At 40.4% G+C, this 14,244-nt stretch overlaps 1 long non-coding RNA gene across 5 annotated transcripts in view; it reads right to left on the reverse strand.

The window, feature by feature from the left end:
* LOC121891912 overlaps positions 1–14,244 on the reverse strand; it is a 211,536-nt gene that overhangs the window by 144,459 nt on the left and 52,833 nt on the right. For 4 of the 5 annotated variants that reach the window (XR_006094226.1, XR_006094227.1, XR_006094230.1 and 1 more), the window contains exon 4: positions 6,476–6,562. This is a non-coding gene — a long non-coding RNA (uncharacterized LOC121891912). Of the gene's footprint in view, positions 1–3,191; positions 3,418–6,475; positions 6,563–14,244 lie in introns of those variants that run through there. The other variant, XR_006094228.1, reaches the window with a different exon arrangement.

Genomic DNA, 14,244 nt, shown 5'->3' on the forward strand with positions numbered 1-14,244 from the left:
CAGCGAGCAATATGATTGTTTTTCCTGTTGTATGAAACCATACATTATACCATATTGATTCTATAGATGTTTCTTTCCCCTTCTCTTCCTGAGAGAGAGGCTTTACAGGACTTCAGCCTCCCATTCCAAGGAAACCCCTCCAGATTGCATCCATTTACAGCCACATTCATTTCTAGCCCGGGATCTTCCAAGGGACTCTATCATTTTGATAGAGGATAAGGGCTGCACGGAAACCCTCGACGACAAAGCAGAGTAGTCCTTTGGCAAACTGTATGTCTAGACATCTAATTCAAATATGACCGTGTGAATGATGGCTTTGCCCGTAGATGAGATTGAGTGCAGGGGGAGGTTTTTTTTTTTTTTTTCCTCTTCTTCTTCCTGCACTCTAGAGAACTAAAATTGAGGAATAAGCTCTGTGACAGATTCAGATAGCAAGGAGAGATACTGTCAGCACCTCACCCCGGGCAGGAATCCATAGCTCAATATGTTTTTTTTCCTGTTGATTTCAGATTTTTTTTTTTCTTTCCGAGAGTATAATTATCATTGAATTGGCAGTTGTCCTCATGCCTTTTCAGCGTCTCTGTTTTGCTAACTCTGTTTCCCTCTCGCTTGCTCTCTGCATCCCCCCACACCCCCCCTTTTCTCCACAGTGCCAAGTAAATTATCAGATTGTTTACGAACTGTAACAGAAGCCTATTTTCAATCCACCCGCAGCTCTGAACCACATTGCCATTATGGAAGGATCTGATAAAGTAGTTCAGCTGAATCATGAATGTTTGAATAAAAACGACCAACCCATTTTCACTTCCTATCTCTGCACGGTGTTCAGCTGCGAATGAGACTTAAGTTCAAGTCAGTCTGATCTCTAAAACCTGCCACAAAATTGCATATTTTACTTGACTGGAGTGATTTTGGCCCTAGGGGCAAAACCTGTGCTGAAAACTTGTGCTGCATATGAAAACAGTATCTGCTGTGAGGTTTTGAGTGCTTACAAGGTACTGGGACAACAGGGAAATTATTAATGTACAAATTGCAATTTCAGCTCCTGTTTCATAATATGTATAATTTAATAGAAGTCAGTGTCACAACATTTAACGTTTTACACAATCTCATGGCATGGAAATATATAATGTACTGCTGAAAGTCAAAAGACAGACTAGGCTTTTGAGGTGTGGAGACCTGAAGCGTGTTGAAACCTACAAAGATGAGATGACTTAGGGCTTTTTGGTCCAGTTGAATTGGACAATGGTTCGTTTCACAGCAATCATACCGTGGTACGGACAAAAACAACTGTACCAGACAAATTCTGGAGTGGTTCGTTTGTGGTGGGAACGTGATCTGACCACCATCCGATCTGAACACTAGTCATACTCTACAAGCTCTTGTAGCCAGGTGTGCTTTGCATACTGGGATGAGCGAAATCAACTGCAGATGAGCGAAATCAGCAGTTGCTACAGCGGTTAGATGCAGAATGAATCAAGGTCTGATCTGGACTAGCTCAACAAAGTACATTGCATTTTTGATATTTGGCAGATAGGACCTTCTTTCTGTTTATGTTTTTGCTCCAATGAGAGGAGTGAACGTTCTCACATGGCTTTTAGTGATGCATTTTGAATCACTTGGATTTTTCCATTTTCGAAAAGAAACCGAATTAAGGGGAAAACGCACCAGGTTTACAAACTAATCAAGTGATTTGGACCAGAGCAAAGAAACTATAGGTTTGAAAAGGCTCTCATATCCACCAATATATACAAGGTTGTTTGTGGAGCTGTGACAGACAAAAACAGTCATATATTCAATAACTGGACATTTATGCTGCAGTTTATATAGAAAAGATAAAGGCTTAATGATGTATTGTACCTTACTCACTTTATCCATTTTTTTCCACAGTTTTTGGCTAATTTGTGTATTTATGTATAAATTATACCTTTGATGTAGACAGTCCCAACTCCAAATGATCTTAATGGGAATTGTGATCAGGAAGCAAGAATTCAAAACATTTGATATTACAAACCGTATGTTGAATATTGCTTTTCCTGACTGTCAATAGTTAATGCACGACTCAGACTTTGCCCAACTTCATCAGATCACTTGTTACCCTCAAGTCATAATCCAGCTTTTGTAATGTGTGTATGTCTCTTAACATTTATTTATTTATTTTTCTGAATTATCGTATATTCTATCATTGGATATTAAAGCTGGAAGGAAAAAGTGAAGAATATTTATGGGGGGCTTTTTAGCTGAATGGACATAGAAACCTCCCTGAGTATCTGTGTTTATTTCCCTGCGGTTGCATAGTGCTGGCCACACAACTGGCTAGCAAACATTACTGCATTTTACCCAGCCCCTAAATGCACCTCAGAGTGTTGTTTTGTTTTTATTTTTTTTACTGAGGTACTTGCTCCATACCTTTCTCAGTGCTCTCCTGCCAGTAAAAGATGCCTTGTGGACACACTGCTTAAAGGACCAGTGTGTAAGATTGAGTGGCATCTAGCAGTGAGGTTGCGGATTGCGGATACCCCTCCCCCTCACCCCTAACTTCCAAGCGCCAAGTGTAAAGGACAACGTACAGTGGCCTCATAACTCATGAAAAACATGAAAGGCCCTCTCTAGAGATAGTGTTTGGTTTGTCTGTTCTGGGCTACTATGGCGGTGCAACATGGCGGCCTCCGTGGAAGGGGACCCGCTCCCAATGTAGATATAAAGCACTCATTCTAAGGTAACAAACACACGATTCTTATTTTCATGGGATTCTGTACTAATTAAACCATACTTATGAATATTATATTCCATTTTGGCCAAGTCTGTTCTGCTAGATGCCACTAAATCTTACACACTGCACCTTTAAGAAAAAGAATGAATAGTAGAGCGAAATGTACAATAACAAGGCCTATTTACCTAACACCTTTACATCAGCACTGTTATTCTTTCATTTTGTTTCCTTTTGTTTTTTTTCCTTTCTTGCACTAGCACTGAAGAAGGGGTGTAAAAATGACAAGGTCATTTGGTTCTGATTTCATCACAACTCATGAAGTCTTAAATGCAGGAATGCACAGCTGGCAAACTGCTGGCTCAAGGCGAAAAGTTACATATGATGCAAACATGGGTGTTTAATAATCTAGAATTTTATTGTATGTAACCTTAAAAAGAGGACATGCGGTCACAACTTTTTATTTAATTCCAACCTCCTAATATGTGTTGTCATATTTGCAGTTCTTTCTACAAGTACCAGGTCAAAAATAACACTGGATGTTTGGATAGACTGCAGGATATTTACACTTTAAAACATTTACAGCTTGTGCTTCTCATGGTAAAAATGGTAAAATCCCTTTTATGGTAAAAAAAGATGCAGCGTGAGATTTGAGATGCAGCTGGTGAGGTGAGACTTCCTGGAACAGCTGGGAAAGACAAGCTGAGCTGACAAAAACAAAACAAACAAACAAACAAACAAACAAAAAAGATTTACCACAGCGTTGTTGATAGGTATGCGTCCTGCATCTCTGACACATTCAAATCTGAAAGGATGCAGTAAACTCACTATCGATGTGTCCAGGGGACGCAAACTATTTTTTCCCTGATAATACTAAAATTGTGAACAAATCCCTGTTGAAATCATAGAAATAAACAAAAGAAACCTCGGTGACTGCATGTTTTGTGTAGTACAAACACTTCTTATTAAACCTCCTTGACAAGACACACACACACACACACACACACACACACAAAGGTTACTAAGCTACATGTCTCCCACCTACTGACTAAATAAAAACAACCTAAAATGACAGAAATCAACTTTAGGAAAAATGTATTTGACATGAACTTCGATTTTTAGTTTGGATCATGTCCCATCCACTAACATGGAGGGGGCGGGACTTATGACCTATACTGCAGCCAGCCACCAGGGGGTGATTGAGATGTTTTGGCTTCACTTTTGGGAAGCTGTCATGATGTCCATCTCTATATACAGTCAGTGCTCCCACCTGCTGCAGCTTCAGTCTGAACAACCAGAGCACCATGTTGGTCTGCTGTGGTGTCCAATCAAAAACGATTATTCAATATTCCATTCATCAAGGTTGCAGGGAAATATGAATTATTGCTTCCTCCTGGCAGCTCCTCCTGTCTTTAGAGGTAGAGGTAGCTTCTTCAACTCATCACTCAGTGAGAAAAATGCCTCATAAACTGGGAATTAATGTGTGGTAGTATTGTTAAGTTAGCTGAGAAAGTTAAAGCTACATCAGTATGATGAAACAATACATGGGTTTATTAAAGTGACCATTAAAATGTTTTATCAGGATCTATTTTATGTATTATACTTACCACAGTTAAAAGTTTTTTGCTCCTTGAAGGCAGTTTTTATCTCATCTGTCTTCCTCACTTTGTGAGAATCCTTTGTGGTGTGACTGATTTACCTCTAGTCTCTAATCTTTTCAGATTAATTTAAATAAAAAAGGTTGATGATTGATCATCTAATCATTTGTATGATGTATTACTTATGGTCACTTTGAATGATTTTAACTGATAATGTAGAAAAACAGAGAGTTTAAATTTGGTACGGTCCACATGAATTTCGGGATGATTTAGATTGTATTTCAGGACGGTTCCAGGAGGATGGTGAAAAAAGTTAAGAGCCCTGGGACCCACTCATATGACTACCTGAAGCTACACTGAAAACCTGTGAACATCACTGTTACCATCAGCTCATGGGCACTACTGTGCTGGCACGTGCTTATTATTCATTGATTATTCCATATTCCTAGCATGAATCACGTCTATGTTGGGAATAGCTGCTTAGTGAACCTTTTTGGATAGCTGTCTCCTCGAATATAGCTCCCTTTATTCATTCATTTGTTCCCCTCCTCCCGTCCTTGCTCCTTTCCCCTCTGTGTCTCCTCCCCAACAGGCTAAATACTCCTCTCTTCACAGAGTTGTAAGTAGCCTGCCTGGTCACCCAGGGTCAGTCCGGTTTGTTGATTTAATCCTTGTCTGATGTTGTCTCAGCTCGTAGCCGGGCTCAAATGACTGCAGCGCCGGCCGGGCCTCTCCCGTTCAGCTGTCTGATAACACCTCTCCTCAGAGCCCACCACTCCGATCTGATCTGAAAGCTGATGAGAAGCAGCCACAGCAAGGTACCGGTGTTTACCGGAGAAGGTTTAAGATCTGGCATCCAGCTGGGTGGAGTGGGAGGGAGTGAAGTGGAGCAAGGTTCACAGCAGAAAAGAGTACAGTTGAATTGTTCAGGCAAGTCTCCAACATATCTCACCCAACTGCCTGAAATACTAAAACAGCTTCCAGAAAAACAACAACAACAAAAAAAAAGAGCAAAAAATCTGAAGAGAATTCAGCTTTGCACAGCACATCCTATATATTTCCATACATTGCGTTCGCTAACGCTGCCTGAAGCAGTGGTAATACACAGTATATCACCACTTATACACTCTGTGTATGGGATGTATAATTTGCTAATGCAGTTAAGTAATTTCATTGGCTTACGCAAGCTGTTCCAGCACGCAATAGCATGATCAGAGCCTCTCAGATAACAACCCTATCTCCCATTATAGATGCATGTTAGCATCATGTGTGACTTCGGAAAGTGGAATCATATCATGTAAGTGTATTTATGACTGCGTTTGACTCTGAATCTTAAAACTAGAGAAAAGAAAAAAAGGAAATGCTGCTTCTCTCAGCCACAGCTGATCAATAAGTCATGGCAGTCACATTTTCTCGCTTTGACAGAATTATTAAACTGAATATTTGACTCCGCGCACATATACAGAGCTATTCACAACTGGGAGCTGCCCAGTACAACTGAAGTTTGCTGCCGCTGGCCACTGAGCAGCTCCACCGGAGAAGAGGATTAAATGCCTTCCTCTTTGGCATCTCAGTGGCAGTTGTTAAGGGAGGACAGAGCATTAATCATTCATTCCTACCATCCAGATTTTTGCCAGCCTGTCTGAGGATCTGAACTGGCAACTGTTTGGTCACAGATGCACTCCGGTCACTTTTTCCTCAGGATTGTCACTGCATGAGTAAAAGCTCAAGTTCAACACTGTCCTGTTTAAGCATGCTCATGCTTATATGTGTGTGTGTGAGAAAGCGAGTGAGTAAGTGAGTGCGTGCATCCCTTCATTTTGGTAATGGAAATGCTGGGAAGGCTTTAGTAGTTGCCACTGGTAATGGAATGAGAACATATGTATAATTTAAGGCTCTGCTACAGGGTCCCAGTGGAGCCAAGGCACACACACACACACACACACAAGCAAACACACATATCCACAAGAAGCTTAATCACCGGCAGTGTTTCTTCATCTGAGTAAGTGAAAGTGGCACTAATACAGCACTGTAGTTTCAGCTCTCTTAAAGTCCCACCAAATATCCCTCTCTGCTTATTATTCCGCCAGTTGGCCTAGATGAGTCAGGACTACACAGCGATAATGTGAAGCGAAAAAGACACGGTGAAAGTGCAAGTTCTACTTACTTTATGGGAGAGCGGGGAGAGTTACAGCGAAGGGAAGGTTCGGGGGTTTTGCAGACGTCTGTCCTATTGATCAGTGAGCGAGTCCTCCTGTTTTAGAAAAAAAAAAAACAACATATATGTTTTCATGCTGGGAAATTGGCACCGGCCTTTCTTTAGCATTTATTAGAAGGGCCAGCATGAGTGTATGTGAAACAGCAAGGTTTCATCAAGACCTTTATCCCCAAAATGTCAGTGATGCCTCCTGGCTTCAAGCTGTAATGCTGTGAACCCTCCCTCCCCTGGTGCTGCTTCTAAACATCTTATTTTCTTCGTTTTTTTGGAAATAGGAATCAACAACGCCATCAATGTCATAATGAAACATATATTTTTTATACTGTATATACCAAAATAGATCACATAATAGTACATCACTTTGCAATGCTGAAAAAGAACACAAGTATTTGTTTGTGGGATTGAATGCTTAATTTTTCTCAAATAAAAACTGCAATTTCAATTGGGCTATAACTCACATTATTGACAATGTCTCGAGGCTGCACTAATCAATGTTTTTATAACATTGGCTCTAATTAATATGTGCAACACAAAAAAGGTGTTGCTCTCAGTGGCGAACCCAACAAACATACAGAGAATCATCTCCCGAGTCTGCAGCTGCCCTCGGCTCTACAGAGCATTTTAGCATATTTTAGCTGTTTTTTTCAGCAAATAAAGCTCTGATAAGCCCACTGTACACTACCTGCCCAGCACCACGCAGCAGGCATGAAAACAACTAGCATGTGAACATATTGTGCAATTTAGAAATTATAGGAGGACATATTTCCCTCAGGAGTTGGTGGAGACCTAAAACAAAGCAAAAAGTAGAGTGAATATCGGACTTATATTCACCAGGAGGTCAGACGTGTGACCAAAATGAGCGCTAATATGGCTCTGTGTCAGCTGGATATATAAAAAACACATTAGCCATGACAACTTCATACAGTGACAGTATGACAATGTTGTCTTTACAGCTTTAAAAATCCTCAAATTGTTCAGCCTTGTATGTATAAATAGCATGAATGCATATAAAATTAAACCCCCTTTGCGAACACAAGAAAAACATTTGCAGCCTAACCGGAGCGTTTAGATGATTTTGTGTTATAAATAGAGAAAAATAAAAACATCAGAGAGGATACATGTCAGTATGAAATATGTTGCCAGCATCATTTGTGCACACAAAGCTCTCCACATTGTTGCTCTTTTTGCCCTTTAATTGGTATTTGCTAAACGACATTTCAAAACACATTTGACTGTCATATCATTAACATCCACTCAGTTTCCCTCTGTTTGTGTAAGCAATTTGCATTTGATTTGTACCATCAAGCTATAATTTACGTGGGCCACATCCTGTTTGTGTGCGTGTGTGTGTGTGAGAGAGAGAGAGGGAGAGAGAGCTTGTTGCATTATGACGCAGAGTCAGGACATAATGACTGCGTGGCATTGTGGAAGATGGTCTTCTGTTTTGCATCTCCCCCCCATCAAAACAGCTCCATTGTGTCTTGTTTCTAAGCTGGAAAGTCCCCTGCTTGACAGGCAATTCAGATTCCCTACAGCATGCCACAAAGGGCCGCGTCATACGGCGACAATCCGCTCTCCTTTTTCTTCTTTCCTTTCTTTCTTTTTTTTTTGTTTTTTTGTTTTTTTGTTTTACAATGGAGTGTGAGAATGCAATCATCACGGCCGTTTCAGACTGAGGAAGACAATTTGGAAGGGGGAGAGAAGAGGCACTGTCCCTGGCATGTTTATAGAGAGCTCTGCCAGACGACGACGGGGAAATGAAGGAGGGAGAGGCAGTGTGTGGAGTGAGGGGATAAAGAGAAACAGGGAGATGGGAGAGGGACAGAGATAAAGAGCAAGTAGAGCAAAAAAGATAGATGGAAGATTGCACGAGCAAGCGAGAGATGGATGAAGTGAGGGATGACTGGAAAAGAGACACTGAAGAGGTGGGGGGGGGGAGTATCTCCTCCACTGCCGTGGCAACCCCAACGATGTCATTTCCTTCTGGCTCGTGCTACTGGTGCTAACAGACCTCCCACCCTCTCTTGTGAGGCCCTGCACACACCCACACACACGCACTCCAGCCATCCTCACAGAAACACACATCCCCTTCTCATTCTATTAATCTCCCCTCTCTCTCCTCCGCGTTAGCATGGAGTCCCCCTCGAGACTGATTAAGGTGGTCTGTGCATGCATACGTGTCCGCACGAGAATGTGTGTTTTTTCTATCTATAGTTTTCTATTTCTCCTGTTTGTCCCCCCCCCCCCCCCCCCACCATTCCCCCCTGCTCATGGCAGACACTTGCTGTAATAAAGTAAATGAGGTTGGGAAATGGCAAGACTCAAGGTGATATTTCAGCAAGCCACTCCCCAGCAACAACACTGTGGGGGAGGGAGGCAGCTGAGCATCTGAATGAGATGTCTGTATGTATGTGTGTGTGTGTGTGTGTGTGTGTGTGTGTGTGTATGTATGTGTGTGTGTGTGTGTGTATTATGAGCACTGGAATGGAGTGTAGTATTTGCAGAAGCTTGTTTTATGTGAGTGTGCGTGCAGAGTTGGCACAGCCATGCCTGAATGCTGGGGTACACCTTATTGCAGAGTAGGGTATTGCATTGTTTGTTTGTTTTGTTGTTGTTGTTGTTGTTTGGGGGGGAGGGTGGGGGTATTATAGACAGTAAGGTCTTATTGTGGACAATAAGGCATAATAAGTCCCTATAGAGGCAGCCCCCGAAAAACCAACCCAATTCACAAGAGAAAAACTAGAAGAGTGCTCTCATTAGACTGCAGATGTTTACCAGGTGTGTACAGTCAAGATGGCGATAAAGATAACAAAAATGGGGATTTATTCATGTCATATTGTGCTTAACTTTAGTGGATCATAATATATTGGGTATGGAATTGAGCTACAGATGCTTCAAGATGAGATCAAACTTTTCTATGGATGTCAGTTTTTGAGCCACGACAAAGGTCAAAATGTGGCCTGCAACAGACTAGGTAAGCCTTGTTTTTAGCCTAGCCGATTGCTCTATTGTTATGTCGTAACGCATATCATAAAAGACAAAAGTCTAAGCATTAGGCTTGTAAGGAATCTTGTCAATATTTATTTGAATTCACAACACAACCTGCTCCCAAGGTACTGATTGATCTAACGTGGCAACAAAGCATGATTGGTTGTCCCTAGAGGAAACAAGACTCCAAACTGAAGCAGTTGTTGATCACTTGTGGCTCCTACTGGCTGGTTAAGAGGAGCGAGGAGTCAATGGTGGTATAAAACAGCAGTCAATGGCGTTATAAAATAGTTTTTTCAAAAATTGTGAATCACCGCAACAACGAGAGGTCCTTGAGCATACGGTCATGAATGTGCACAAAAAAATATTAAGCTGATGGGTCCAGTAGTATGTGAGATTAGCTGTGGACAGATACACACACACACATACACATACACATGCACACACGTGACCAAACACATGATCCCTTCCAGGCTTACGCCTTTCTTCTGAACATGTTCTTTCATATACATCTTTGGATACATTATTGGATTCAATTACAGCTTTTGGTATTTTAGTCCATGTATCACCAAAAGTAAAAGGATCACTCAGTAGACTCATTTTCCTAAGTGCTACTTAACAGCTTTTTCTTCTATAAAAGCCATTTGACAATAAGAAATTGTTTTGAAATTGCTCCAATCATAACTTTATATCAATTGCATCCCTTTTCATCTCCTTTCTAATGTATTAACTCCAAATGTATTTACCCTGAAATCACTTCATATATACTATAGTGTATTCTAGGTTAATCTTCATCACTTAGTAAATATTGGCCAAATTTCCCATCCTGATGTGATCCACTCTATTAGCTTTCAGTATGTAATTGTAGATTAGTTGTACATCAGCAGTTACATTGAGGTTGATTATGTAATATGTATATCCAGGTTTGCAATATTTACAATATGTATTTCAAATGAGAAATGTTACACTTTGTGGAATTATTGAACGGATAAAGCTGGCTTTCTGATCGCCGATTATCCCATGAAAAGAACAAAGCAAGAACAAAGCGTTACACGTCGTCTACACAGGCGGTGCAGTGAAAGCAGCATGTTAGCAGAGCAGCAGCAGTGGTCTACACAGGATGCATTCAGGTGCTGTACTGCTGTGTAGGTCAACTCCGTTTTAGCAGCACTCAGAGCTCTTTTAAAGGCATATAAATGGAAGAAAAAAAGCCTTAAAATGTAAAAAATACACTTTGAATCACCATTAAGCTCAGCCTGGGTAGTAAACTGTACTGATTAAAAGACAAGTGTACCTGTTCTGACTGGAAAACGCCACTTTTGTAGAAAAGTTTCTCTCAACACTTCATAGCTTCCCCAGCCTGTCGCAGTTCTTAAGATGTAAATCTTTCAAAAGAGGGTCACAACTATATAGTTTCACATTTTAAAACAGACTCACAAGTCATCTCCTTGAACAGCTGGGCAGTGTAATTTTTAGCAAATGTTACTCAAAAAAGTAGTTAACAGTGCATTTGTTGGGTACTGCTGGGGGCAGATTCATACATGTTTTAGTGCTCTATATACAGCAGCAGGATGGTGTATATGGTATTAAACCCAATAAACTACAGTGTCTGTGTTCATTATAATTAAGGAGATCTATGGCACAGAGAAATAAAATATGTTAGTTTTTTTATATACTTACAATCAGTAGTCTTTATGGTATTTGTTGAAAAATATAGAATATTAGCAGATTTCTGTTTTATATTTTGAATACAATTATATTATTATAGATTTAAGTGGTAGATTTATAGCTAATGGGGACCTTTTTAAATAATAAATAGCTGTTGATTTTTTATTCACTCTGCTTGACTTTCTCTTTGCTACATTTGCTACATCATATTTTAGTTTAATTACTATAATTTATAGTTTTTATAATACAGCAATGATGTGAGTAGACTATTTAATATATGTTTAAGTCAATTCCATCAAGTTATGCTCCATCCCATTAAATTATAGTCAGATCAAACATTACAACGCAAAAATGCACTCACACAGCCAAGACTGGAAATAGTCCTCTGTCAACCCTGCCCACATTAACTAGCTCACATTTGAATTTCATAAAACATATTTATAAAAATAATATTGAATTTGCATTCCACAAGCTATAAATGATACTGTACATCTTTATTAAACAGACATCGTCTTTGTCCTTTGTCCTTGCACTCACCACCAGCCATGAACCACCCTGCTGTTCTGCTGCCCGTTGTCTTCCAGCAGACACGTACACAAACAAGGATACACCAGAACAGCAACTATATGAATTCCCTCAATGAAAGGTCAATGCATCCTAGTGTCTAAAATTAGCCAGAGCGTGGCGAGCCTTACTCTCTTGCAATGGTAAAGTCTATTTGCAACAAAAAGTGAATGGGAGAAAGGAAAATAATGCAAGAAGGACTTTATAAATTAGGTAAGATAGGGTGAGATGATAACTTGAATGATCCCTGCAGGGAAAGGATACACTGTAAATAAGAATGCAATGGTATATGGAAGATAAAAAACATTTGAAAATACCTATAGGGTAAGTGCTTTTTAAAAAAAAAAAGTAGATGTACATGTATTGACATTTTCAAACTCAACACCAGTAGCAGCTTCAACCTTTTATGCTACATGTGGCTCAAATTCTGTCTTTATTTGGAGTTCTCACCAATACCAGAACAGCTAACAATGTGTCCCTGTGTTTGTGTGTTCTTCAAAATTATGTAACTGTTTGTGAGTTTTGGACCTCTGGCTTCTTTGGGCTGACAAGCTCTTGCTAAGAACAGCGGTCTGAATTCTTCCCCTCCAAGGGGCAGGTTGGCTGTAAGCCGGCCTTAGCCGACCGTTTCCATGAGTCCCATGTCTCCTCATATCCCAGTCAGTCTTTCTCGCATACAAATCCCCAAGGACAGATATGTTTCAGCCCAAATATACACTTAAAACAACAAAAACAAAACTTGAATGCCACCACACGCGATCAAAGACAATTCTGCATTTCAAAAATCATTTCTCTCTCTGATACACATGTATTATCTGAGGAGGTCTGTGTTTAAGGGCATATGGACACACCAACATATCCAAAAGTATCAGGTTAAGTGTTTTTTGATGCACAGATATTACCAAACTCGGTAGTTTTAAGGGTACCGACGAAATTACATCAGCACTACTGAGTACCAATTCATATTAAATCAATTGGTGCCAAATTTCAGTACCTGAGAGCACATCTGGGTGAGAGAGTATAGTATACATTAGAGAGAAAGAGAGAGAGTGAGCTGCAGCTTGTTCAAGTTCAGCACAGTCAAGGAAATGGTGAGCCGAAAGCGGCTGCAAGTGGGTACACTTTTCAAAACTTGATGCAGACAACACTCGCTGCAATATTTGTGATGTGAAATGAAAAGTTGGCCATGGCAACACATCTAACCTGAGGAAACACCTGGTCAAACACAATATTTCTAAAAGCTGAAGGGTGTACCATATTCTTCCACTTTCTTACTATGCTCTACTAAGGTCACACCAAAAAATGTCTTTGCAATGTATGTTTTGTCTGTTTTCATCATCTTAGATGTCTGAACAAGATGGAACAGCCATTTCCTAATTGCAGAGCACTTCATCAAAAAAAATCCTGCCATTCAGGCAGTTTGGGCAGACCTACGACTGAAGAGGGAAATGGACAGAGACAGGTATAGATTATTGATTAAAAAATAAGTCATAACGAATCATCAAAATTGAATTAGACTGATTGTGAGACAAAGCATGTATGGATGTGTGTTGTACTTCTGATTTTCTTCTTAGACTGGACATATTGTCAGATGATGACATCAGGAATTATGCGGACTTCTTCAACACCATGAGGGTCCTTTACAAATCTACAGTCTGTGCGTCTTCTGACAAGAGCGCCACCGCAAGGCAGATCCTCCCCATCCCCATCCCGGAGAAAGCAGTCACAAAGCTGTCACACTCGCAAGCAGACACAAGGTTTGTTCATCATGAAGTAGACGTGTGTTCTATTCTATACATACCCTTTGTTTTAATTTACTGTTGTGTATGCTTTATTTAAAGGATGGAGATGTGACACAGTAGGAGGAGGAAGAAGAAAAAGAAGAGCTGCTGCAGCAGTAGGAGGAGGAGGAGGAGGATGGGTTAGAAGACAAGGCAGCCGCATTAGCAGCACATGTAAGATATGGACATTACTGACATACTTCTTCTATTGATAAGATAATAATGCTTGATGAATCATGAGGCCCATTTTCTATTTTCAGCTGCCACTGCTGCATAAGAAGACAAAACTTTCAGCTCTTGGGAAGCTCTTATAAGATGAAGACCAGGCCCTGGTGGAAACCATGATGGTGGACATCAGCGACCCCTCAATCACTGAAAAGGCCAAGAAAGAGGTACAGGTGTACCGGAGCTTCCCAGCAGTCCTGAGCTCAGTGGATCCCATCCTGTGGTGGTGGCAGAAAGGGGACCAGATGCTAATGCTGGCCAACTTGGAAAAAAAATAATTACTGTGTCCAGGCCTCTTCTAACAGGCTCGGTTCTTACCCAAGAGACTGATCTTTCTCAAAAAGAACTGCTAGAGTAGTTCATTGCTAGTAGTTCAGTAGAGTAGCTCATTGCTAGAGTAGTTTAGTACATATCTTTATTTAGTTATTTAAATATGTATATATGTATAGTTAGTTTATGTACCCCAATAAACTAACCTGTTGAAATTGAGAA

The sequence above is a fragment of the Thunnus maccoyii genome, chromosome 24 (assembly GCF_910596095.1).
Source record: "Thunnus maccoyii chromosome 24, fThuMac1.1, whole genome shotgun sequence".
Classification (NCBI taxonomy): Eukaryota; Metazoa; Chordata; class Actinopteri; order Scombriformes; family Scombridae; genus Thunnus; species Thunnus maccoyii.